The 8,716-nt window shown below is 39.1% G+C and overlaps 1 protein-coding gene and 1 pseudogene across 4 annotated transcripts in view; both read right to left on the bottom strand.

Moving 5' to 3' along the window:
• PDGFD (platelet derived growth factor D) overlaps nt 1-8,716 on the bottom strand; it is a 265,099-nt gene that overhangs the window by 39,962 nt on the left and 216,421 nt on the right. The window lies entirely within an intron of this gene.
• Nucleotides 993-8,716, bottom strand: part of LOC109394939 (isocitrate dehydrogenase [NAD] subunit gamma, mitochondrial-like) — a 36,620-nt pseudogene continuing 28,896 nt past the window's right edge.

Below are 8,716 nucleotides of genomic sequence, written 5' to 3'. Positions count from 1 at the left end.
AACTAGAATTATTTTATTCTCAGTGATGTCTAGGTTGCTTCCTATCGAGTTATGGAGGATAGAATGAAGGTAGGAGAGGAAGGAGAAAGATTGCTCAAAGCAAAATAATATTGTGTTTAGCCAGTCTCAAATAATACTGGCTAAGAAAGCTAGATGTTTGCTCTAGTGCTTTCTATGGCTCCGTTTATTTTTGTTCATCTTCTGTGGGGCTTGTCAACCTCTACAGTCACTATTCAGCAATGCATACATTAGATTTCATTAGGATAAATAAAAGAAAAACATCCCAACTCTCTTGTTTAAGTGGAGGATACTATCCTTTTAAGAGCATCATCAACAATAAAAAAGCCATAAACTTTTAGAAAAGATAAGAATATAAGTTAACAAGAATCTTTACTCTCAAGAGAACACTGCATTATCTTCTGCCAAACTCTTAGCTTACTAATGGGATAGAAACCTGATGATTTATTGTACACAGTAAAGAATATTGCTTCTGGGAGCTATTTCAGCCTGGACTCCATATTCTCTTGAAAAATAAAAAGGAAACTTTAAATTGGATTTTTGAAACTGGTTGAGTGTTTTCAGTCTAAAAACTATTGAGTAGATTAATTTTAAAATGGGACACCATAAGCACAATATCACTTTTAAGAGGCTACTATTTTGCGATGCCTTTTGGACCTGTGTGCCATGTGGACAAACACCCGTGAAGCCTTCACTGAGCATTCTCTCCTAGTCTCCTCTGAAGAGTGTACTTTCCTCCAGGCCAGCCTGATGAGAGCTCCCACTGGGAAGTGTGGCTCTATTGTGGCACTTCCCAATCACTAACAGCGTTAACACAATGTATTCATATAGCTCACAACCTAAAACTTATAAAAGGAATGCCACGCAGAGGCAATCAACATTATTAGTTTCTTATATATTCTTTTAAAGATATGGTAGGCATGTACAAATAAACACATATAGTGACCTCCTCTGAATCTCAGGCCACTAAGCTGTTATTCTCTGCTTTCACTCTCTATAATGCTNGTGTGCATGTTTTCACTGTCCACAGGCGCCAAGATGGCCTTGTGGATGGTGGTGGCCTAGGAGTGTAGCTTGAGGTGGTTGAGCATCATGCAACTTGCCAGCTGCATAGCTGTGAGGTTGGTGATACTCCTAGCTACTCTTGAGTATCCCTTGTAGGTGTTTCAAACACACAGTGCACATGTGGCCATGAGGCCAGGGCCCCCAACCAGCCCTGTGCAGACACTGCTGACGATCTTGCCATTGAGATTAGGCATCACCATGACATGAACTGCTGGGGCCGGACACCAGCTGCATGGTGGTGGTGTCCATGATCATACTCTCACAGGTGATCTGGGGGTAGCAGGCTGCCACCTCCTTGCAGCCCTGGAGGAAGAGCCTATCACCCAGTTTCATGATGTTGGCCTTGTGCGTGGCTGTCACTTTCTCGCACCCACTCTCCTGGGCAAGTTAGAAGGGTACTGAGCAATGCACAGGGACTTGGCCTTGGTGATGCTCTTCAGGCGTGCCACACTCGTGCTCCAGGCCGCTATACTCGCCCTCTGTGTTTTCCTTGACGATGAGGATATCTGTATTCCTGGGCTGGGTCACCATTCCTGGCATGCTCTTACTGTGGATGACGCCGGCGTAGAGGTCCAGGCTGGTGCGAGGGATGTTGTCGTGGGATTTGTGGAATGGTGGCAGGTTACGGTTGTTGCCCTTCAGGAACACGCGGTTCGGACAGACAGCCATAGTAGCGTTCTGGATGTCCTCGTCCTCGGCCTTGGAGCTCCGCTGCACCTCTCCAAAGTCCACCGGCACACATGCATGTGCGAACACAGATCAACGTGCAACGCGAGCTTCGGCGCGATGCTGTCCCCTGGGATCACGGTCACTGTGCGCCGCCCACCGAGGAACTCCGGCGGCCTCGTGGGTGCCCAGGACCTCCCAAGGACTTAAGAAGAGGTCTGGCCTGAGGACCGCTTCTGCAGAGCGGCCAACCCTTTCGCCACCTTCAGTGCCGTGACCGAAAGTGAGGACCCTGCACGCCCTGACCTGCAGACGCCGCTCCCGCAAGAGTTCGAGGGACCCAAAGTCCCTGTTTGTTACATGTTTTTAACGTCATCCTGGTAGATGGCTTCTTTTTCAAGCTCCACGCTAATGAAAGACAAACTTTCTGTGGGTGCTGTTAGCAGAACAGTGCCCTTAGCATTACTTAAGAGATGCTAAAATAGAAGGAACAGTGAATAATCATTTGAAATGTATCAACAGAATTCAGGTTACAAAAATGCTTTTCTGTTCTTTGTTACAGCAGCAACTCAGATAAATACTTTAAAAGCCATGTCTCCATTCTTCTGAGGAGAGATAACTATTTGTTCCAAGAGGTTGGTACAAATTCTGCCCTTGACTTCCTAACCTCTTGCTCATGAACTGTGATTGTAATATGTTCCACCCTAAAAGAAAGGAGCTGATATATTGGTAACTTTGTTCCCTCAGTCTGTGAAGAGAATGTCTGCACTTCGGTCCTGTGGGTAACTTACTGAGGGCTGTCTAGGGGTCCAATGCTCTCCCTTAAGAGATGAGCAAACTCAAGTGTGGAAAGCTACATGGACAGCCCAGCATATCCCAAACTAATTCTTACTGGAGTCAGGACTAGAAATGAAGAAGCTATTGTGCATCTCTTAGTCACATGATCTTTCCAACTCACCAAATAATGATATATATCATTCTATAATTATAGGCATTTAAGCTGCATTGCCTTAATCTAATGAGAATTTATATCATTAAAAATATTAACTTATTCACAGCTTATGTCCCCACATTAAAATAGTTCATAATTGTATTTTGGCAGTGACACTCATTAATTGGCATTTTGAAATGAAACTCATTCCCTTATTTTCTGCATTTTACTATTTGGGATAGTTTTGAAAATGTAGATATAATTATCAGATCTTCACTTTTTAAATAGCTTCATAGGCATAGTTTGGTTTGTATGAGAAAAGTATTATAAACTAGGAAGTTGGGGAGGTATGTAAAAATAAAATCTTAAAGTACATGAAAATACAGATAAATATTTATATACTCAAAGTGCGGAAGAGATATTTCTAAACATGGGTTAAAAAGTAAAAAAACATAAAAATTGATATACCTCACATACACAAAATGTACAAGTCTAAAAAATACAAAAAACAAAATTGAAAGCATAGTGATGAAATAGCAAACACACTTGTAACAGATATAACAGATAAATAGTTAACATTCTTAAAATAAAATGAACTCATAAATCAAAAGTTTATGACTATGTTCCATATCATACAATTTTGCTAGAAAAATGTACAGATATCTGATTGAAACAGGAACAGAACCATATTCACAGAAATATTAATACTGTTGGCACAGGATGATGGATGATTTTTATTTTCTTCTTTTTGTCTATTGTGAAAATTAATAAAGGAGACATCAACCAAGACTGGTGTCATTAGGGCCTATAGGAGGAGCTCTCATGTCCTACAACTCATCCTTGGTTGCCCCAAACAGGAAGAGACATGCTTTGCATCTCCAACAGGAAGATGCTTTCTACTCTACAGTAGTACCCCAGCAGGAAGAATAAGGATTTTCTCCTCCCCTGGCAACAGCCCAACCAATGAGAGACTGTCAAAAACCATCTGATGAAAAGCACTATATTTCCAACTCCCAGTTTCCTCCAATGGACTCTTTGTTTATAACAGCTCCTCCCAATTTCCTATTTCCCCTATAAAATAACATTCCTTTCCTTTGTTCTCTGGACTTGCCTTTGACTTTGCCATAGCCTGCATGTTCCAAATTGTAATTCTCTGCTTTTCCTGAATAAACCCATTTTTTTTTTGCTAGTAAAATCACTAACTTTGATTTTTAAGGTCAAACACACACACACACACACACACACATAATTTTCATAATAAACATCTGGGTGTAATATGGAATGGTAAACTTGTGAAACAACAATGGAAAGGAAAAAAGTGAATTGAAGTGTGTGTGAGTCTTTACCCCTAATGACTTATGTTATAGTATTATATTAATGGTGTTACTCATATATTCCTTGGTGGAAAATAAAAGCTTTCTTTTGGAAATGCTTCTCACCAATTACTAAATAGAGAATTATCTAAAGATGTGACATAAAGAATTCTGGAATGATCACATTTGGCTCCACCTAAAACATGGATAATGGAACACAACTTTTGATATCTTTAAAAACAGCCATGAAAACATGCAATCAGGGTCAAACAGGCATTTGGCTGTTTGAGGGCAGTTTACTCACAGGCTGAAAGCAAATATAGCAAGGGATAAAATAACACTACATATAATGAATATTTTGAATTATAATCTTTGTATTAAAGATGAAGATATGAATAGAAATTTCCATTTTCAGAAAGAATATTGCCAGATAACCCTTCTTGCCATCAGTCCCTTTGATCCCATCCCAGAGGACAGGTGGTATAAGCTAATAATCTACTCATTCCTCCACCAAGGGTAGCTTGCAAACATTTAATCATGGAGTGCCTGAAATGGATGTCTTAAACAAATCCCTCTCTTGGCCCTTGATAGTGGAGCTGGGGACACTTGTCTTTTGAGTCTCTGAAGACAGCTGTTGCCAGGCTAGTATTTCAAACATTTGGAATGATTAGTTGTACCACCTGTTCCTGGATCTCAGGGAGCTTGGCTGTTCATTTTTATCCTAGGTGATTATCCTGTATGTGAGTAGATGAGCCATAGACTTCCTCGCTCACAGGGATGTATTCCACCATCTCTTAAAACAAAACATATGCAGTTACTTGGAGTTTTAAAAAGCTTTCAATCAAAACAATCTAACTGACCAAGGGTGACTTATTTGGGGAAAGCTTCAAAAGACATATTTGTCAGACAGAGTATTTTCCTTAATTTTGAAAATTTTTCTTCTGTTTGCTGTTTTATATTCATTTCTCAGAGGCGGAAAGTAAATTTTCTCCTAATTGTATCTGTGTTTCTTGACTGAGCTAGTGCTTATACGGTTTCTTGACCGAGCTAGTGCTTATATGGTTTCTTGACCGAGCTAGTGCTTATATGTTATGCATTTTGAAATGTGTAAAAAACATAGTAGGATTTGTCAGAATTCACAAAACATAACAAACAAATACACTATCAACATTTATTCCTTCAGTGAATTTTTCATTTGTTCATGATACACTGCTCTGTTCATGACTCACTGAGGGAAACTCAAATAATCCTAAACTGAGAGATCTGTGCTCTGGGATCAAATGGGGAAGATCCTTNTTTGTAAATCCTTTGAGTTGCCTGGACTATATTTTATGAAAATCCCATTTGTAGTTAATATCCTGAGCTCTCTATAAGAAAACTGCTCTGAGAAAAAAGCAATAAAAGCAGTTAGAATGTTAATCCATTTTACAATGCATCGTGAAATGTATACACCCAATCCCAAACCCCTAGCCTTTGAAAGCTGCGAGAGTAGAAAAAAATGTTTGTATTTTATTTATTGTCATAAATCCAATAATAGAAATCTTCTCTTTTAACCATTCATAAATATGTAACTTTTTCATATTTTACTGAACCCCAATTCTTTTGCTTATGGGCACTTATTAACAGCAATTTTCTCTTATATAACAACTTATGAGGAATGAGTTAAAGGCAAAGGACATAAGAGAAGAAATATGAGTATTTGATACCTTTTGTACATTGAAAATAGTTGTATAATGATTTATGCTAATATTGGTTATGCAATATATACACTTACATTTCATAAAATAAAATACTTGGGTAGATTAATAATTTATTGTAAATTTTAAACAATTGTGAAAGAAACAAAAACTTAGGACGTTATCTTTGTGTATGTGGTGTATGTCTTAATATTCCATCTCATGTATGAGATCCATTTAAACCTAGGAAGGAATTCTCCCACTATACAGCTGTTTCTTACTTCATATTTATTATAGCAGTCAAAGAAGCCTTCTATTGTAGTATTTACCAACCTCCTGGTACTTTGTTAATTATACCAGTTTCAGACTGCCTACTTTGGGAATTCTCCCGGCATGAATACATAGCATAAAGTATGTTAACAGAGAAGCCTGAGAGAGGGTCACAAAAGTGAAGAAATGGTGAAGAGAGGTTGTGGTTTGTGCAAATTTCCCTCGACTTTCTCTTACATTACATAATCCTTCCCCTTCCCGCTTTCTTGTTTTAGTCCTGATAGGTCCTCTGCTGTTCTCCATTTCTCCTCTGACCCCCTTCTCTAAAACAGTCCNATACCTAAGAGTGGAATTGCTGGGTCATAAGGTAGTTCCATTTTCAGTTTTTTGAGATACCTCCATACTGATTTCCATAGTGGCTGCACCAATCTGCAGTCCCACCAGCAGTGCACCAGGGTTCCCTTTTCCCCACAACCTCGCCAGCATTTGTTGTTTGTTGATTTATTGATAATAGCCATTCTGACCGGAGTGGAGTGGTATCTCATTGTGGTTTTTATTTGCATTTCCCTAATGCTAAGTGAGGTTGAACATTTTTTCATATGCCTATTGGCCATCTGTGGATTGTATCTTTTAACCAGTCTCCTATCACTTGTCAAAACATGTCTACATCCAAACTAATTATTGCTATTTCTAACTCATGAATTAATATCGGAGCTGGGAAAAATTTTACAAATCATGACCAGTGCTTTCAGCTTACAGGCACTGTGCTGTCTCTCTCTCTACCAGGTCTCTCTTCTCAAGGCTTCTCCCTGGTTTCCTTCTCACGGAAGGAGTGTATATCCTGGCCCATTGATGTCAGGCTTGGCCATGTGACTTGCTTTAACCAATAAAATGTGATGAGAGGTTTTAAAACATGGTGTGGTTCTACCATTACTCATTTCCTCCTGCTGGATGTTCCAGGTGTGTGTGTTGGGGGGGGGGTGGCTAATCCTTTAGCCTGAGTCCCCACATGAAGATACATGAAGCACAGCTGTAGGTTATTAGCAGCTGATATATAACATAAATGAGAAGTCAATCTTTGTTTTTGTAAACCACGGAAATTTTGGGGTCATTTGTTACTGTAGCATAACTAAGCAAATCATGCCTATTTCAAGAATCAGTGTCTAGAGCTATGACTTTCCAATGGGGACACATTTCACTTAAGAGAAAATGAGAACTTGATTCCATGTCTTCTGATTCCTAGTCCAGATGTTTTCCACTCTAGCACATGCCTTAAAAAGAGAGAATCCTTCTTTAAATAATTTTTTAGAACTTTAGAGTGATTTCTAGTCACACATTTTTTTCTTCCCCAAATCCACTGCTGATAAGCCATAAACACTGCCTTAGTCTCTAGTGCCCTCCCAACCTCTACCCTACTCTGCCCCAAATCTATCAATGTTGAATAAAGAGAAGGACAAACATGTTGGTTTCAGAGGCAATTGGCAATATTGGAAGCATGAGTGGATGTCCTCTGTGAGGTACACAGAAGCAGGTGAAGTCCACGTGAAAGGTAGCTGGAAGCAGTGGCACTCTTGGTCTAGGGTTGGAGTGAGGGACCCATTTACTTTAATCCAAGTGCTACTTCAGAATTTATCCCAGCCTGTGTTCTGATCAAATAGATGCAGTAAGTGTACACTTCTCATAACATTTCAGCTGATATTATCTTAGGTAGTATTTACATTTATATTTTTAAAATTTAGAAATAGTGCAAAGGGTAGTGGAATAGAGCGTGAGTAATCCCATAGTAGATGTATTTGAAAAACAGTAATTCTTCTTCTAATATTAGATCAATAATATGAGTGTAAGTTACCGCAGAGAAAAAACACTGGCATAAAAACAAACAAAAAAATCCCTCTTGGGCCGGCCGAGTGGTGCGATAGTTAAGAACTGANTGGTGGGATTACTAAAAGCTATCTCTAAACCCAGCAGGGATCATAAAGGTGCTAGAATACAAAATGGGCCTGGATGGCTTTCATCAGAGGATCTCTAAGTATTAACGAACTAAAAGCAAACTCTATGCCTCCAAATGAAAAGCATGGGGGGTGAGACACTCTTTTGCTATTCACCTTGCTGAATTAAGGACTGCAGTAATTTTGGTTGCAAGAAAGATTTGATAGTCAGTGTATTCAAGCATTTTTAAAATATGGCTTTGGTGACAGAACAGTCAGAATCTAATTCCACATGGAACATTGACTGTGTCACCTTAGGGAAAGTAAACTTTATGCTGAAGATTCTGATTTGGAAAATGGGAAACTCACACCACACAAAAACCCCTCGGATTAGTTGAGGATTAAATTAGATAACTCATCGAAACTAACTGGTCCAGGTGGACATTCATTGTATTCTTTCCAAAACTGGTATACCCTTTCCAATACATTGTCTTTCTACTGGAAAGACAGCTATATTAATATGTCTGCAAAGATAGGAATCACCTGTTACAAGTCCTGGAGTCAGACTCTCTGGATTCAATCCCAACTCCACCACTGACCACTCAGAGTCCTTGTACCAATGACTTAATTTCTCTGTGCCTCAATATTCTTATCTGAAAATGGAGACAATAGTAATTCCTATCTTAAAAGATGTTTTGAAGGTTAAATAGATCACTATATGTAAAGCTGTTAGAAAAGTGCCGACACATAGAAAATCTTAGACTTTACACATTTTCACATTTCTTTCCTTGGAAAAAATGTGGTTTGTTCCATCCAACCTACAATGGTCTAACATACGATCACCTAAAA

The sequence above is a fragment of the Hipposideros armiger genome, unplaced genomic scaffold, assembly GCF_001890085.2.
Source record: "Hipposideros armiger isolate ML-2016 unplaced genomic scaffold, ASM189008v1 scaffold_446, whole genome shotgun sequence".
NCBI classification, from domain to species: domain Eukaryota; kingdom Metazoa; phylum Chordata; class Mammalia; order Chiroptera; family Hipposideridae; genus Hipposideros; species Hipposideros armiger.
The sequence above is the reverse complement of the archived record's forward strand: the minus strand, read 5'-3'. Positions and strand labels throughout refer to the sequence as shown.